Source organism: Salmo salar, chromosome ssa01 (genome assembly GCF_905237065.1).
Source record: "Salmo salar chromosome ssa01, Ssal_v3.1, whole genome shotgun sequence".
Lineage (NCBI taxonomy): Eukaryota > Metazoa > Chordata > Actinopteri > Salmoniformes > Salmonidae > Salmo > Salmo salar.
In genome coordinates this window covers 34,176,396-34,195,537 of record NC_059442.1, presented here as the reverse complement: position 1 = coordinate 34,195,537, position 19,142 = coordinate 34,176,396, and the positions used below count along the sequence as shown (strand labels likewise).

Below are 19,142 nucleotides of genomic sequence, written 5' to 3'. Positions count from 1 at the left end.
CACTCTCCGAGGGTGTCTCAGGGGGAGTTGGGCTTTGCAAAAAAACACATTTCCATTTCAGACATGAGTATAATACACACTTGAAACAGGACAAATACAAGCACCCACCAAATTATTATTATAGTGGCATTGTGGTTCACTATAAGCCCACTATCATCTTGGTATACACTGACTGTACAAATCATTAAGGACACCTGCTCTTTCCATGACATAAACTGTCCAGGTGAATGCAGGTGAAAGCTATGATCCCTTATTAATGTCACTTAAATCCACTTCAATCAGTGTGGATGAAGGGGAGGAGACAAGTTAAAGAAGGATTTTTATCCCTTGAAACAACTGAGACATGGATTGTGTACATTGGCAAGAAAAGAATGTGAACCCTTTGGAATTACCTGGATTTCTGCATAAATTAGTCATAATATTTGATCTGATCTTCATCTTAGTCACAACAATAGACAAACACAGTGTGCTTAAACTAATAACCTACACATTATTGTATTTTTCTTGTCTATATTGAGTACATCATTAAACATTCACAGTGTAGGTTGGAAAAAGTATGTGAACCCCTAGGCTAATGACTTTTCCAAAAACTAATTGGAGTCAGGAGTCAGCTAACTTGAAGTCCAATTAATGAGACGAGATTGGAGATGTTGGTTAGGGCTGCCTAGCCCGATATAACACCTTCTATTTTGTCGGCCAAGATTTGCTCTGTTTAAAAAAAAAGAAGAGGAATCCGATTTCATATACAAACGGTTAAATCTGAAATACTTAAGTGTACTATGTTAATCACGTTTGTACTACTCACAAGGGCAGGCACTGATTTGCTAGTATTATCAGAACCCATTGTCAGATAGCTAGCTAACAAATATATGCTGTTTTTACAGATACTTGTAGAAAGATAATCATCAAGCCATATTTTTATTACACAGAGTTGAACTCTCACTTACCCATGAAGAAGTGATTTTACCACAAATTCCCAGCAGGGCTGTCTAAATATTTATAAACAATGATGTCAACAATAAATCAACGTGTGCAGTAGTTGCGCGCCTAGTGTGATTTGACACGCTCAAATTTCCGTGCGCAATAATGCCGCTGTTGACGCAGGTCTTCCGTTTGATTTGGGTTTAAGAGAAACCTGTAGACCTTCCTGCTCCTGGTACAGACCACTGAAGCCACAGGACCCTGTTGATAAGATCAGGTTCCACACCTTCAGGAGCTGCCTCTCTCTCTCTCTCCCTCTCATATAGACACACACACACACACACTCCATGATTGTTGTGATAAGGTGGTTTATATCTTGTCTCGTTCGATCAATTTAGGACACTACGATAAAAGACAGGCTCTATAGGATGATGGATGAAAAGACTGTAATCTTCGTAGGTGATTTTACTAAAACTGCTCAGGATTTCAACAGAGCTGAGAGGACTCTAAAGAAGCTGTTAGTTAATAGTTAAAAAGACTGAATTTGTGAACTAGCATTCTATAAACAATGAATCATCACTTCTTTATAAGGCAGCGAACTGCCACTACTGCTGACAAACTCGAATAGCCCAATTCACCACAATTTAAAAGTGAATGAGTCTGGCCATTGATGCCTTGTGTCATAGTTCTATTCAGATTATCTCAGATTTGCATCGTCAGGATTTGATTTATTGACTGGCATAAATGTCAATGCTAAAAGAAGAACCGTAAAAATATGTATTTACTCATTCACCATGGTGCCACTTTTAATGACTTGGATTTCAATTTTGCATCACTTCTATCAGAGGTGGATGACTCAGTTTCTCCACGATCCATGTTTGATCACAACAGTTGAAGCTGATGGGCATTTTATATGGGGAATAATAACATCCCATGCTTCCATTATCAACTTCCAGTCTCAGATGGCCACATTAGCAAGCCAATATCAGAACCCTGGAGTCATGTTCTTACAAGAAATAATATGATAAATATTCAAGTATTTTGTATTTTATTCAGATCCCCATTAGCTGTTGCTGAAGCAGCAGCTACTCTTCCAGGGGTCCACACAAAACATAAAACATGCCATAATACAGAATATCAAAAGACAAGAGCAGCTCAAGGACTGAACTACACACATTTAAAATAAGAACAATATAACCAATAAAAGGTCCTACTGACAGTTACACACATTACTGACAGATTAAACCATTTCTTATCCATCTACACACAATAGCCCATAATGACAAAGTGACAACATGATTTTAGAGATTGTCTAATGTATTGAAAATGAAATACAGAAATATTTCATTTACATAAGTATTCACACCTCTGAGTCAATACAGCGATTACAGCTATGAGTCTTTCTGGGTATGTCTCTTAAGAGTTTTGCACACCTGGATTGTACAATATTTGCGCATTATTCTATTCAAAATTCTTCAAGGTCTGTCATGTTGGTTGTTGATCATTGCTAGACAGCCGTTTTCAACTCTTGCCATAGATTTTCAAGCTGATTTAAGTCGAAACTGTAACTAGGCCACTCAGGAACATTTAATGTCGTCTTGGTAAGCAACTCCAGTGTATAATTGGCCTACTGTTTTAGGTTATTGTCCTGCTGAAAGGTGAATTTGTCTCCCAGTGTCTGTTGGAAAGCAGACTGAACCAGGTTTTCCTCTAGGATGTTTCCTTTGCTTAGCTCTATTCCATTTATTTGTATCCTAAAAACTCCCTTGTCCTTACCGAATACAAGCATACGCATAACGTGATGCAGCCATGATGCATGATGCAGCCACCACTATGCTTGAAAATATGGTGTGACAATATGGAGCAATGTGTTGTGTTGGATTTGAAAATAACGCTTTGTATTCAGAACAAAAAGTTTATTGCTTTGCCACATTTTTTTGGAGTATTTCTTTAGTACATTGTGGTAAATAGGATGCATGTATGGGATTATTTTTATTCTGTACAGGCGTCCTTCTTTTCACTCTGTCAATTAGGTTAGTATTGTGGATAGGGATGTTGTGTCTCAGCCTCGCACATCAACACAGTGGTAAATAAAAAAAATAGAAGGGGAGTAGGTTGTGGGAAGATGGCGGAAGCAGAAGTGTCGTTTGAAGTTGAAAGCACGTCGAGTACAGTTAGCGAGAAAGATGAGTGGACAACAGGGAAGTCCAAGAATGGAACAAAATGGCTAAAATTGTTGTGGAAAATGAGTCTGATGAATCGTTGCTTGTAAAGTATGTTTTTTGGAAAAGGATTTTTATTTTGATGTTTATTTGAAGTCACGAGGATGGTGAAGTAGGTGTTGGGAAAAATGGATGCAGTCAAAGTAACCAGGAGTGGTATGGTGTGTATCTAAAGAACAAAAGGAGAGTGCATTGTGGCTCGCAAAATTGACGCATGAAGTGGACAGCTTTGATTCCAGGAGTAGTTAATAAACGTCGCATGACCCGTATGGAGAGTGAGAAAAAGGAACCATGTTTATCTGTATTTGTAATGAACACGAGGGGAGACAGAGAGCTGGTTTCAAGCGCAGGGCGCAGCAGGTGTTTATTGCAAAGGACCACAGGAGGAGGCAGGTAGCTGGGTCCAGGGGTAGGCAGAAGGTCATACACAGGGAGTCCAAAAGGGCAACAGTACAGACAGAAAAAAGGCTAGTAACTTAGTCCAGGAGATCAGGCAATAGGTAGATAACAGGAAATCCGATAGGCTAAAGTACAGGCAGGGAATAGGCAGAGTTAGTGAGGCAGGCAAAAACTATCATACATGGGAAACCCAGCACTCTGAAAGCCATGTGTCACAAAACAAACAATACCTCACAGTGATGGGGTGCAAGAACTGAACTAAATAGTGTGTGATAATGACATACAGGTTTGTGAACAGGAGATTAGAATTCAGGTGATTGGGATATGGAGAGTGAGCTGCGTTCAGGAGATCAAGGTGTTTGAGAGTGTGAGCTGGAAAGTGGGCTGGAAAGTGAGCTGCGTGTTTGAGGGTGTGAGTTGGAAGCAGATGTTACAGTATTATTGATGTTTCATGAGTATTTACCACCCTATAGAAAGTTGGGATATACAAGATACGCTGTAAGAGTGTTCGTGCAAAACCTGATGCAATGCAACAAGTGTAAAACGTTTGGCCATGTGTCAAGTGTTTGCAGACTGAAGGAATATGTTATTGAAGAGTCTATGATGTAACATGTTACAACTGTTGTGGGATCATATTTCCAAATTCGCTGAGCGGCCTGTTAGGGTGAAAGAGGTTGAGGTCTCAAGTAGCAGGGCTGTACAGCAAATATCCTATCTCCTACAGTTCTGAAGAAGATACGGTGGTGGATGCACCACAACCAGTTGCAAATGTTACATGTCAATCAAGGGATCTGGACACACTTATTGTGAAGAAGGTGGATTTTGTAGCATTTATATAGTCTGTGTAGGGAGCTGATTAAAACAAAAAAGCAGGCTGATTTAGTTGAATCAATATTTCATTATTGATAGTTTGTATGGATTTTTTATTTTTTTACCCTGTAATTTTTCCTTTTTGGATCTTTATCCATCTGTATAGTAGGTGGTGGAATGCACATATGATTGTTGCAAATGCCATTATACCAAAGAAGAGATGTGGGAGAGCTGGTGAAACGAAAGATGGCAGAAGCGGATGATGAAGTAGATTCTGAATACAATGGCGGTAGAATCAAGGAGAATTGGAGTATTGCTTCGTTTTCCATTATTTTGGACAATACTCAAATTCTCCTTGATTCTACTGCCATTGTATTTAGAATCCACTTCATCATCCGCTTCTGCCATCTTTCGTTTCACCAGCTCTCCCACATCTCTTCTTTGGTATAATGGCGTTCGCAACAATTATGATAAGTGATGAGAATGACCCTTTGTATCTAGTAGGAGTACGGTTTGTTAATGAAGAGCAGCTGAGCAGAGTACCAATCTTGAAGAAACCATTTAAGTTATCCAAACTGGTGGAGAGAGTGCTTGGTAAAGTGAGGGATGTGAGGATCACGAGAGGCGGGCGAGTTTAGATTTTTTTGTGCTTCTGCGGATTAGAGGGAACGTGCGTTGTGTCTTAACCAATTTGATAAGTTTGAAGTGTTGTTTGTGTCTCTTCAGAATAGGGCATCCCTCAAGGGGGTTATATCTGGCATCTCGTGGGAAGTCGATTTTGAAGAGATGAAAAATATTCCTGGAGTGATTGAAGCACTTCGGATGAATCGTGTGGTGAATGGTGAAAAAGTGAAGAGTCTATCTGATCTTTTTGTTTTTTGGAGTCGCCCCTACTCAAGTGCAGTTGGGGTATATAAACTACAAAGATATGTTGCAATTGTGGTGGGAACCATGAAGCCACGTCTTTCGAATGCCCCGCAAGAGTGAAAGAGAATGAGGTGGCCAAAGTCAGGGCTGTCCAGAGCTTTTCATATGCAGCAGCTGTTAAAAGGGTTGAGGGTTTGAATGGTGCACCAGAAGAGTCCATGGTGGTGGATAGGCCTTAACTGCAAGCTGCAGGGGTTGACTTTCACCAGCAGGAGCCAGACATTTTAAAGGTTTAGAAGATGGCCTATGGTGATAAATGCCACTGCCAAGGTGGAGAGCAGGTCCAGGAAGATAGAAATCATTGTGGATGCGGCAGAGCGATTCCTGGCGCTGAAAGATTTCTTGGTGAAGGAGCTACATGGAATATATTCAAAAGCAGTACCACCCTCTCGGGCCCTACAGCCTGAGAAGGAAGATATGGAGATTTGAAAGAAAGAAGGAAGAAGTGGGAGTTTTGTTTTGTCAATGTACTCTGTTTATTTGGGTGGATTAAGTTCGTTTCCCAATTACGTATGGATTTTCTTTGTACCTTGTTTAGGTTTCAACCTGTCCAGTTCGTGGCGGCAATACACCTTTTTGGGTTGTAGACCACCATAAACCCCACAGAAGCAGAAGAAGAATACAAACAAAGAAGATCGATACATCTAAACTGTCCATTTTCATCCCCTGGCATATTCATTTGAACCTTTTCGTCATTGTCCCTTAGTAGTACTTTCAGGTCCTTTTGCGAAGATAATGTAGTTGTAGACAGATTACACTACAGGCTGAACAATTGCGAGTGGTACACTTGTGGCAACTGCACTGTGATGCCCACGGTCACAGTGTTAATATGTTGCAAATAAGCAGCCCTACATGACCTGGGTGCAGTGGCGGTTCTTGACCATTTCAACTGGGGGGGCCAAGCTGGGGCCAGTTGTACTGTTAAAGGGGCCAGTTACATTAGACGTTATTGTTGTCATATCGTTTTCTTCACTGCATTGCAGGCATTAGCAGGCAAAAGACCATGTTCATAATCATTAGTGTTCCGAGTTGCCACTGTCTAATGACGGATGTAAAAAAAAAAGGATAGCAAAAATGTGTTATTTTAAAATTATTTCATACTCCACATTTAGGGGGGCCACAAGGGGGTCCAAAATTGTTGTCACAGGGGCACTGGCTAAATGTCTTTAAGCAATTTAATTTATTCCACCAAGGCTGCCTCTCGAGCTGTTCTCATTTTAGGTATGACGTCTCTCCCTGTAGAGTGCGCACGCGAGCACCTTTTCAAGTTCACAACTATTGTAAAGAACTAATGGAAACTCAGGGGGGGAAAGCGAGTTAAAATCATGGTCAGTGATCTTAAGGTCGGAAAGTCTAGGAAAGTGCCAGAGTTTCCGACTTGGAATTCCGAGTCCGATGACAGTTCAAAATGATTTTTCCCAGTCAGAGCTAGTTTTTTTTGGCTAGTTTTCAGTCGTCAAAACGCACTGAAGGTGGAAGTCTGAGATTTCATAGTTCCCAGTTGTTTTGAACCTCGGCATAAGTTATTGGCGCTCCTGGCTCTTAGTACAAAACAGTGGTTCCTTTCCTGTGCGTTGATGAACAGTAAGTTGCTTTCCATGTCACTGTTTATGTGTTTCTCCTGTACATTTGTTAGCCAGCACACCATATTTCCCTCGGAGTTAAGATGCCGTTTGTCAGCAATGTGTTCATTTGATAATTAGCCAAGTAAGCTAGCAATATGTATCTGTAGCATGGCTAGCACCCTATCACGTCATTATGTGTATATGCATAGAGAACATGTCTATCATTCATTTAGTAACCGCGTGTACACTCAGGGTTGTTTAGTTATTACCCTGAATCCATGGGCAACAGGTGCGCTTTGGTGCAAGCCATTGTCGCAACACTGATTGTCGCTTGAGAGGTAGTGGACTCCTGTTCTGTGAAATTCATTACTACAGCCTGGGGCTATACAGTAAGACCCCCGTTGCGCCTCTTTTGAGCTGGTTCTGTCAAAGCCATTTTGAGCTAGCTGCCATTTTGAGCTAGCTGCCATCTAAAGAAGCTGTCAGCGAGACGTGAACACACACTGTCACTGCTAGCTGTCAGTGAGAAGTAACCATGCAGATGACAAGGGTCTTTTACTCAGTTATAAGGAATTCTTATCACTTGACAAGGTCCCTGTAACACCTAAAAGATTTTGCAATTGTTTTAGATGCCATTCCCTCACGTGTTGCTTTATTATTCAGGAATGTGTCAAGACCTGACCCTCAGAGCCTACCTTCCGTTGATCCTGTTGGTTCATCAGTAGGGAAGATTTGTTTCTCTTTTGGTCCATTCAACAACAGAGCAATACGAACCTTGTTTCAGCAGGATGTTGTATCTATACCTTATGTCATGCCTTATTGGAATGGATTTATTGATAATATCTCTGGTAAAAAAATGTTTGGATGTTGCCACACACATACATACTTGTTAACAAAATTAAGGAAGTTTCCCTTAAAATTATTCATAAATATTATCCTGCCAACCACTATATGAATAAGTTTAAGGAAAACATCAACTCAAATTGCTCCTTTTGTAATGACCACCCAGAAACAGTGTTGCATCTTTTTTGCATTGCATTCATGTAAGAAAACTGTGGCAAGACATCAGTAGATTTATAATTGAACACATTTATGAAGATCTTACACTATTGTGGAGAGATGGACTGCTTGGATTCTTTACCTACGATAGAAATAAGCTGAAACATTTTATGTAATTAATTTCTTTATTCTTTTGGCAAAATTTCATATTCACAAATGTAAATTGATAAACAAAAAAAACACTTTCTTACCTTAAAATACAGTTCTTTTTTTTGTAAGACAATTAAATACTCTACTAACAAAAAAGCTGTTAGAATTATTAATGTATGTATGTCCCTTAAGGTCCTTGTTTAATGTGATATTGTACCCCCTAGCCCAATTGTCCATTGTATATTATTCATATATACTTGTGTTCCCACATGTACTTCCTGTATTGGTTTGTTGTTAATAAAAAATAAAATTAAAACCATGCAGATTACAAAAAAAAACATGCAGATGACGTCACCGACTTGGCGGTTTTAAGATGGCCACGCCCTGTTGGTCAGTGAGAAGGTTTACAAATTTTTTATTTACATATGCAAGTTTTTGCAATTATGCAAGTTTTTGCAATTTTAGGGATTGGGACATGCTTGGTGATGTATTGGGTTATTAAAAGGACCCTTACTTCATAAATCGTTTCAGTTCCACTTTAATTGATGATCAATTTAAAGAAAGGAGTTCAACAGCTGGTTGAAGCTGAGTATAAAACATGGTCTTTGTGGATGTTGTTTCAAAGCCTTACACAGAACCCAAACCGGCTGCTCCCGTGCGCCATTGTGCATACATTTATTTTGTCCCCCCACACCAAACGCGATCACGACACGCAGGTTAAAATATCAAAACAAACTCTGAACCAATTATATTAATTTGGGGACAGGTCGAAAAGCATTAAACATGTATGGCAATTTAGCTAGTTAGCTTGCACTTGCTAGCTAATTTGTCCCATTTAGCTAGCTTGCTGTTGCTAGCTAATTTGTCCTGGGATATAAACATTGAGTTGTTATTTTACCTGAAATGCACAAGGTCCTCTACTCCGACAATTAATCCACACATAAAATGGTCAACCGAATCGTTTCTAGTCATCTCTCTTCCTTCCAGGCTTTTTCTTCTCTTGACTTTATATTGCGATTGACAACTTTTTCATAAATTAGGTGCACTGACCTCGTTCGTCTTTCAGTCACCCACGTGGGTATAACCAATGAGGAGATGACATGTGGGTACCTGCTTCTATAAACCAGTGAGGAGATGGGAGAGGCAGGACTTGCAGCACGATCTGCGTCAGAAATGGAACTGATTTCTATTCTAGCCCTTGGCAACGCAGACGCTCGCGAGCAGTGTGGGTGCAATAATTGAATAACATAGATTTCAAAATTTATTTTGCAATGCACGCGACGTGAGCGGTGTAGTCAGCCTGTTACACAACAAAATGGACAGTGCTATCTAAGGTGACGATTAATTCAAAACTCCCATATGCATATTAGCACTTATGCATAGGCTTATGAGCCGAAGCCCCCACCCCAAAATAAGAATACAGATTGTGATGTTATACATAGTCTACCGCATATTACACATGGCAAAACATTAAACAAAACTGATTTAAGATGTCTTTGGTACATAATTGGTCTAGCCTATACTCCAAAATTAAACATATTTGAGTAATCGCCTTTGAGTATGGACTGTATTATCATGCATGCTGGATGGACTGGTTACCTTAAACTATGCTGTAACATTTCTGGGAGAGAAACTATAGCCCTAGGCGATGCTGTTGGTTCATTGATTGTGCAGAGTGGCCTACAGTTAACCTACAATGAATTTGTATTTGATTTTGAATAGCCTTGTAATAGGGAATTGTTTTATATTTTCATAATTAATTGGGTGACACATTACCTTTTAGCTATACAGAATATCTCACCACCATGCATTTCCATCTCCTCTCTCCTTTATTCCTTTCTCGAGCGCGCAGAGGGGCTGTCAACAGTTTAGTGAAATATGTTTTGTTGCAAAAACCTGTTACTGTCGATATTCCTGAACAGATTTCACTTGGTTTCCCAAATGAAGCACTGGGTAGCTGCAGCAACAGGATTGGAGAGCCCATGGCATACAGAGCTTGGGCGGAATATTACCTGTTGCGCAGCGAGAGCATGCTCCTCAAACAGTGATTCACGCGTGGAGTGATAAGTGTTCTTGTGTTTATTTCTCAGCTGCTCATACTCCTCGATAAAACCAAAGTAGCCTACCCAGCATCACTGAGAAGTGGACCGGCGGGAAAGCGTGTGGCCTTGACTCGCTATTCTCGTGCATAGGGGTGATGTATTTTTTTCCCCTGGCCCTTTTCCTGCCCATTTGATAATGGGCCATTCTAAATCAAAACAAATTTTACATATTAGAAAGGCAAAATTAAATTGAGAATAGTCTGATAGGTGAAAATGTGATCACTTGATGAGAGAACAGCTGTGCAGCCTGAGGCAAGGAACCAAGTGTAAGCTATTTTTTTTATTTTTTACTTTCTCAAATCATCAAACCTATAGTTGCACCATGCAGCCCATATATTTTTTAGATTTAAGACATTTGTAAGGTTTGTATCATTCACAACTAAAGTTGCCAAATAACTCTAAATCTAGTTTTATAGGACCTGTTTGAAATGATCACTTTTATGCTCAACATAGCCACTTCATATGCACACTAACTCAGGAATGGGAAAAATATCCTTTCTATTTTATTCAACTAAGTTCAATTATATTCTTCTTACTTCATAAAATATACAGTCCATTCGGAAAGTATTCAGACCCCTTGACTTTTTCCACATTTTCTTACGTTACAACCTTATTCTAAAATTGCTTAAATAGTTTTTTTTGTGTCATCAATCTGCACACAATACTCCATAATGACAAATCAAAACAGGCTTTTAGAAATGTTAGCAAATATAACATTTACATAAGTATTCAGGCCCTTTACTCAGTACTTGAAGCACCTTTGGCAGCGATTACAGCCTTAAGTCTTCTTGGGTGCTCTCTGCAGATCCTCTCAAACTCTGTCAGGTTGGATGGGGCGCGTTGTTGCACAGCTAATTTCAGGTCTCTCCAGAGATGTTCGATCAGGTTCAAGTCTGGGCTCTGGCTGGGCCACTCAAGGACATTCAGGGACGTGTCCTGAAACCACTCCTGCGTTGTCTTGGCTTTGTGCTTAGGGTCGGTGTCCTGTTGGAAGGTGAACCTTTGCCCCAGTCTGAGGTGCTGAGTACTCTGGAGCAGGTTTTCATCAAGGATCTCTCTGTACTTTGCTCTGTTCATCTTTGCCTCGATCCTGACCAGTCTCCCAGTCCCTGCCGCAGAAAAACATCCCCACAGCATGATGCTGCCACCACCGTGCCAGATTTCCTCCAGATGTGACACTTGGCATTCAGGCCAAAGAGTTCAATCTTGGTTTCATCAGACCAGAGAATCTTGTTTCTCATGGTCTGAGAGTCCTTTAGGTGCCTTTTGGCAAACTCCAAGCGGGCTGTCATGTGCCTTTTTAATGAAGAGTGGCTTCTGTCTGGTCACTCTACCATAAAGGCCTGATTGGTGGAGTGCTGCAGAGATGGTTGTCCTTCGGGTTCTTGGTCAGAGTGACCATCGGGTTCTTGGTCACCTCCCTGACCAAGGCCCTTTTACCCCGATTGCTCAGTTTGGCCCGGCGGCCAGTGTTGGTGGTTCCAAACGTCTTTCCATTTAGGAAAGGTGGAAGACACTGTGTTCTTGGGGACCTTCAATGCTGCAGACATTTTTTTGGTACCCTTTCCCAGATCTGTGCCTCGACACAATTCCGTCTCGGAGCTCTATGGACAATTCCTTCGACCTCATGGCTTGGTTTTCTCTGACATGCACTGTCAACTGTGAGACCTTATGTAGATCGGTGTGACTTTTCAAATCATGTCCAATCAATTGAATATATCACAGGTGGACTCCAATCAAGTTGTAGAAACATCTCAAGGATGATCAATGGAAATGCACCTGAGCTCAATTTCTAGTCTCATAGCAAAGGGTCTAAGTACTTATGTAAATAAGTTATTTCTGTTTTTATATTTAATACATTTGCAAAAAAAATCTAAAAACCTGTCTTCGCGTTGTCATTAGGGGGTATTGTGTGTAGATTGCTGAGAATTTGAATTTTTGTATCAATTTTAGAATAAGGCTGTAACGTAACAAAAAGTGAAGGGGTCTGAATACTTTCCGAAGGCACTGTAAAATAATGGCACGGGACTTATAAGCATATTATGTCAGCTAAAGGAACAAGCCTATGGCATGGAGCATAGCCAGATAACAACATACAGTAGGCCAACTCCTATTTGCTTCATTTACATTTTAGTCATTCATCAGACGCTCTTATCCAGAGCAAGTTACAGGAGCAATTAGGGTTGAGTACACTGCTCAAGGGCACATCTACAGGTTTTTCACCTAGTCAGCTTAAGGATTCGATGTAGCCAAAGCTTATAGGGACCCCTAGGAAACACTTGTCAGCGCTTTAGTTCCTACCCTGTCACAATAACTCCTCCCTGGCATTTTAATTAATTGCCATCTCAAACAACACTGTATACGAAGTGCCCACTATTATATTCTAACTATATAATTAGAATAGTCATTCTATTTCCATGATTCCAACATTTTTGTTCTAATTCGCAAGTCAAATTGCAATTGAAAATTTTTATTTACCTTTATTTAACTAGGCAAGTCAGTTCAGAACAAATTCTTATTTTAAATGACATCCTAGGAAAAGTGGGTTAACTGCCTTGTTCAGGGGCAGAATGACAGATTTTTACCTTGTCATCTCAGGGATTCAATCTTGTAACCTTTCGGGTTACTAGTCCAACGCTCTAACCACTCGGCTACCTGCCACCCCGGCATTTAGTTAAAAATAAGTCCTAGATTATTTGCCCATACTGTATGGAAATGATCTCAATTGAGCAGTGGTGTAAAGTACTTAAGTAGTACCCGAAAGTATTTTTACTTAAGTCAATTTTTTTTGGTGTCTGTGCTTTACTATTTTTATTTTTGACAACTTTTACTTCACTACATTCCTAAAGAAAATACTGTACTTTTTTACTCGATACATTGTCCCTGACACCTAAAAGTACTTGTTACATTTTGAATGCTTAGCAGGACAGGAAAATGGTCCAATTCACACACTTATCAAGAGAACATCCCTTGTCATCTACTGCCTCTGATCTGGGGATCTCACTGTACACAAATGCTTTGTTTGTAAATCATGTCTGAGTGTTGGAGTGTGCCCCTGGATATCTGTAAATAAATAAAAAAATATAAATTATTTATACTTTTACTTTTGATACTTAAGTATATTTGATCAATTACATTTACTTTTGATACTTAAGTATATTTAAAACAAAATACCTTTACTCAAGTGGTATTTTACTGGGTGACTTTCACTTTTATTTGAGTAATTTTCTATTAACGTATCTTTACTTTTACTCAAGTATGACAATTGGGTACTTTTTCCACCACTGCAATTAAGTGCAGGAAATGCAGAAATTATAATACTGCTGAAATTTGTTATGGTTGACATTGAATTGAACAGTATAAATCAATCAGAATGGAGAAAGACTAATTGAAATCACTTAGAATGTATGTGCTGGCACCCTAGGATCACTCACTACTCATAAAGCAAATGTAGAACTTTTATTATTAAAAAACTAAAAATACCGTCATACCGTCTAATTTGTTTTTTTTATATACTGTGATATAATATTTTGTCCATATCACCTAGTCCTAATTCAGCCTCATTTACTGCCTTTTTAAAAACATAGCTGATATGGCTGACTTGCTTAAACAAATGTGGTTTCTACTGACAATTGAGATTTACAAACTATGGATAAGGGAACAATGAGTGGAACAAGAGGCAATCCGTAATTTCGATTAAGACATTAATGAGCGAGCTAAGACATAGTCAGTATAACTATTTGTTCAGCACTTTTTGAAATGTACAGCGCCAGAATTCAGAAAATGGGCCATTCTTACAATTTTCTCCCTGTACACCAAGTCAGAACCTTAGGATAAATAAAGGGGGCATATAAGCAGACAATGAAAGCTCTTACAATATTTTATGATTACATTTCTCTAATGTTAAGATGTAAGGGGGAAAGGGACAACATTATTAGGTTGAGGCACATGGGCTACAAACAGCTTACTACAAAAAGTACACTTACTATTACCAAAGATTTTTATAACTTAACCAAGATTGACCACAGCCTGTCGTTTCCAATGGGAGCAAATTAGCAAGAGTGGGCAGAATAAGCAAGGAGGGGGGAGGTAGGATTATTTATTTGTTTAATGTTTTGCTCTGTTCAATTTGAGTCATTTGTAATTACAAATATCCTAGCTATACGTTCTATCGCCATGGTTGTGGTGTATTCTATGTTCTAGACCAAGGTTCCCCAACTGGGCCGCAAGTTTTTTTTTTTTCTTTTTTTTTATAACCAATTCAATCATTTTCATTGTTGGAAGACTGTAAAAACACCAGGAAATCAGCTCCACGTTATTTTAATTTTGTAAGCAAGGTTTGATATTATTATGTTTTAGACAAAGATATCTGTTTGGGCTTCTTGCAGGCAATTTGCAGTCTACAAATAGTTTGTAATTATGTCCAGGCACCTCGACCATCGCTCAAGAAAAACTCGGCCCGCGGCTGAATCTAACGTTAGTTGATGATCCCTGTTCCAGACATTTTTTGTACCTTTTTACATTGACGATTCATGGTATGTACTTCAACTGCATCTTAATGCATTCTTGTAATACATTCAGTTGTTTTTAAATGGATACATCCTGTAGTCCTCATATTTCAGAGTAGTATTCTTTGATTGACGTTATGGTTTAATTGTAAGTTAATTACACAACACATTGTATGCTTGGGTTTCCAACTTGGCACCTCTGCTCTAATTTGAATCAATTATTTTAATGCTTTAACATTAATTGTTTACGTGCTGCTGTGCGTTTTGTTGCCAACCTTACTTTGCTACCTGACAACTTTACGGTTTTTACTTTTTAATTACCGTTTATATTTTTAGTTTTTCCCTCACTCAACTTTTTCACTCTGGACGTTTTATCTGGACATGGTTCGTATCTGGACAGGACTTCCAACAGCCGAAGCTAAGTAGTAACATTAACCTGTTTAGGATAGAGGGCAGTATTTTCACAGCCGGATAAAAAACGTACCCGATTTAATCTGGTTATTACTCCTGCCCAGAAACTAGAATATGCATATAATTGTTTGATTTGGATAGAAAACACCCTAAAGTTTCTAAAACTGTTTGAATGGTGTCTGTGAGTATAACAGAACTCATATGGCAGGCCAAAACCTGAGAAGATTCTATACAGGAAGTGCCCTGTCTGACCATTTCTTGGCCTTCTATAGCCTCTTTATCGAAAACAGAGGATCTCTGCTGTAACGTGACATTTTCTAAGGCTCCCCATAGGCTCTCAGAAGGCGCCAGAACGGGGAATGATGACTCTGCAGTCCCTGGGCGAAAAACAGTAGGGCATTTGGAAAGTGGTCGATCTGAGAACAATGACACGGGCGTGCGCGTGCATGTGAAGAGTCCATTTTACATTTTCAGTGTTTGAATGAAGACAAGGTCTCCCGGTCTGAATATTATCGCTATTTTACGAGAAAAATCGCGAAAAAATTGATTTTAAACAGCGTTTGACATGCTTCGAATTACGGTAATGGAATATTTTGATTTTTTTTGTCACGATAAACGCCGGCGCGTCACCCTTCGGATAGTGTCTTGAACGCAAGAACAAATGCAGCTATTTGGATATAACTATGGATTATTTGGAACCAAAACAACATTGGGTGTTGAAGTCCTGGGAGTGCATTCTGACGAAGAACAGCAAAGGTAATCCAATTTTTCTTATAGTAAATCTGAGTTTGGTGAGTGCCAAACTTGGTGGGTGTCAAAATAGCTAGCCATGATGGCCGGGCTATCTACTCAGAATATTGCAAAATGTGCTTTCACCGAAAAGCTATTTTAAAATCGGACACCGCGATTGCATAAAGGAGTTCTGTATCTATAATTCTTAAAATAATTATGTTTTTTGTGAACGTTTATCGTGAGTAATTTAGTAAATTCACCGGAAGTTTCGGTGGGTATGCTAGTTCTGAACGTCACATGCTAATGTAAAAAGCTGGTTTTTGATATAAATATGAACTTGATTGAACAAAACATGCATGTATTGTATAACATAATGTCCTAGGAGTTTCATCTGATGAAGATCATCAAAGGTTAGTGCTGCATTTAGCTGTGGTTTTGGTTTTTGTGACATTATATGCTAGCTTGAAAAATGGGTGTCTGATTATTTCTGGCTGGGTACTCTCCTGACATAATCTAATGTTTTGCTTTCGCTGTAAAGCCTTTTGGAAATCGGACAGTGTGGTTAGATTAACGAGAGTCTTATCTTTCAAATGGTGTAAAATAGTCATATGTTTGAGAACTTTGAATTATGACATTTTGTGGTTTTAAATTTGGCGCTCTGATGTGTCACTGGCTGTTGAATAGTGCGGGACGATTTCGTCCCACCTACCCTAGAGAGGTTTTAACATGATGCCTTCTAATTGCAGTCGCTGTACTCATAATTTACAGGAGAACGATCGCCTTACGGGGTCTGAGACGCCGAAGCTTCCCACCATTAGCTCTGACAAATTGAAAACCCTAGTCATTTGCGACTCCATTACCCACAGTATTAGACTTAAAACGAATCATCCAGCGATCATACACTGTTTACCAGGGGGCAGGGCTACCGGCATTAGGCTAATCTGAAGATGGTGCTGGCTAAAGCTAAAACTGGCGAGTATAGAGAGTATAGAGATATTGTTATCCACGTCGGCACCAACGATGTTAGGATGAAACAGTCAGAGGTCACCAAGCGCAACATAGCTTCAGCGTGTAAATCAGCTAGAAAGATGTCGGCATCGAGTAATTGTCTCTGGCCCCCTCCCAGTTAGGGGGAGTGATGAGCTCTACAGCAGAGTCTCACAACTCAATCGCTGTTTGAAAACTTTTCTGCCCCTTCCAAAAATATAGAATTTGTAGATAATTGGCCCTTTTTCTGGGACTCACCCACAAACAGGACCAAGCCTGGCCTGTCGAGGAGTGACAGACTCAATCCTAGCTGGAGGGGTGCTCTCATCTTATCTACGAACATAGACAGGGCTCTAACTCCCCTAGCTCCACAATGAAGTAGGGTGCAGGCCAGGCAGTAGGCTGTTAGCCAGCCTGCCAGCTTAGTGGAGTCTGCCACAAGCACAGTCAGTGTAGTCAGCTCAGCTATCTATCCCCATTGAGACCGTGTCTGTGCCTCGACCTAGGTTGGGCAAAACTAAACATGGCGGTGTTCTCCTTAGCAATCTCACTAGAATAAAGACATCCTCCATTCCTGCCATTATTGAAAGAGATCGTGATACCTCACATATCAAAATAGGGCTACTTAATGTTAGATCCCTCACTTCAAAGGCAGTTATAGTCAATTAACTAATCACTGATCATAATCTTGATGTGATTGGCCTGACTGAAACATGGCTTAAGCCTGATGAGGCCTCACCTCCTGGTTAAACTAGTGACCATATCCCCCGTGCATCCCGCAAAGACGGAGGTGTTGCTAACATTTACGATAGCAAATTTCAATTTACAAAAAAAAAACAAAAAAACATTTTCGTCTTTTGAGCTTCTAGTCATGAAATCTATGCAGCCTACTCAATCACTTTTTATAGCTACTGTTTACAGGCCTCCTGGGCCATATACAGCATTCCTCACTGAGTTCCCTGAATTCCTATCGGACCTTGTAGTCATAGCAGATAATATTCTAATTTTTGGTGACTTTAATATTCACAAGGAAAAGTCCACAGACCCACTCCAAAAGGCTTTCGGAGCCATCATCGACTCAGTGGGTTTTGTCCAACATGTCTCTGGACCTACTCACTGCCACAGTCATACTCTGGACCTAGTTTTGTCCCATGTTGTGGATCATCCTATTTTTCCAACTTAATTGAGGAAAATAAGAACAATCCAAAATTTATTTTTGATACTGTCGCAACGCTGACTAAAAAGCAGCATTCCCCAAGAGAGGATGGCTTTCACTTCAGCAGTAATAAATTCATGAACTTCTTTGAGGAAAAGATCATGATCATTAGAAAGCAAATTATGGACTCCTCTTTAAATCTCAGTTGTCCTGAGTCTGCACAACTCTGCCAGGACCTAGGATAAAGGGAGACACTCAAGTGTTTTAGTGCTATATCTCTTGACACAATGATGAAAATAATCATGGCCTCTAAACCTTCAAGCTGCATACTGGACCCTATTCCAACTAAACTACTGAAAGAGCTGTTTCCTGTGCTTGGCCCTCCTATGTTGAACATAATAAACGGCTCTCTATCCACCGGATGTGTACCAAACTCACTAAACGTGGCAGTAATAAAGCCTCTCTTGAAAAAGCCAAATCTTGACCCAGAAAATATAAAAAACTATCGGCCTATATTGAATCTTACATTCCTCTCAAAAAAATTTGAAAAGCTGTTGCGCAGCAACTCACTGCCTTCCTAAAGACAAAGAATGTATACGAAATGCTTCAGTCTGGTTTTAGACCCCATCATAGCACTGAGACTGCACCTGTGAAGGTGGTAAATTACCTTTTAATGGCATCAGACAGAGGCTCTGCATCTGTCCTCGTGCTCCTAGATCTTAGTGCTGCTTTTGATACCATCGATCACCACATTCTTTTGGAGAGATTGGAAACCCAAATTGGTCTACACGGACAAGTTCTGGCCTGGTTTAGATCTTATCTGTCGGAAAGATATCAGTGTGTCTCTGTGAATGGTTTGTCCTCTGACAAATCAACTGTAAATTTCGGTGTTCCTCAAGGTTCCGTATTGAGACCACTATTGTTTTCACTATATATTTTACCTCTTGGGGATGTCATTCGAAAACATAATGTTACATTTCACTGCTATGCGGATGACACACAGCTGTACATTTCAATGAAACATGGTGAAGCCCCAAAATTGCCCTCGCTAGAAGCCTGTGTTTCAGACATAAGGAAGTGGATGGCTGCAAACGTTCTACTTTTAAACTCGGACAAAACAGAGATGCTTGTTCTAGGTCCCGAGAAACAAAGAGATCTTCTGTTGAATCTGACAATTAATCTGGATGGTTGTACAGTCGTCTCAAATAAAACTGTGAAGGACCTCTGCGTTACTGTGGACCCTGATCTCTCTT

General features: G+C 39.9%; 1 long non-coding RNA gene across 1 annotated transcript; it reads left to right on the top strand.

Annotated features, from left to right (window-relative positions):
- The first annotated feature begins 6,530 nt into the window (after positions 1-6,530).
- LOC123726738 (uncharacterized) lies at positions 6,531-8,515 on the top strand. Its single transcript, XR_006758860.1, has 2 exons — positions 6,531-6,863; positions 7,508-8,515. It is a non-coding gene; the product is annotated as an uncharacterized lncRNA (long non-coding RNA).
- The last annotated feature ends 10,627 nt before the right edge of the window (positions 8,516-19,142 follow it).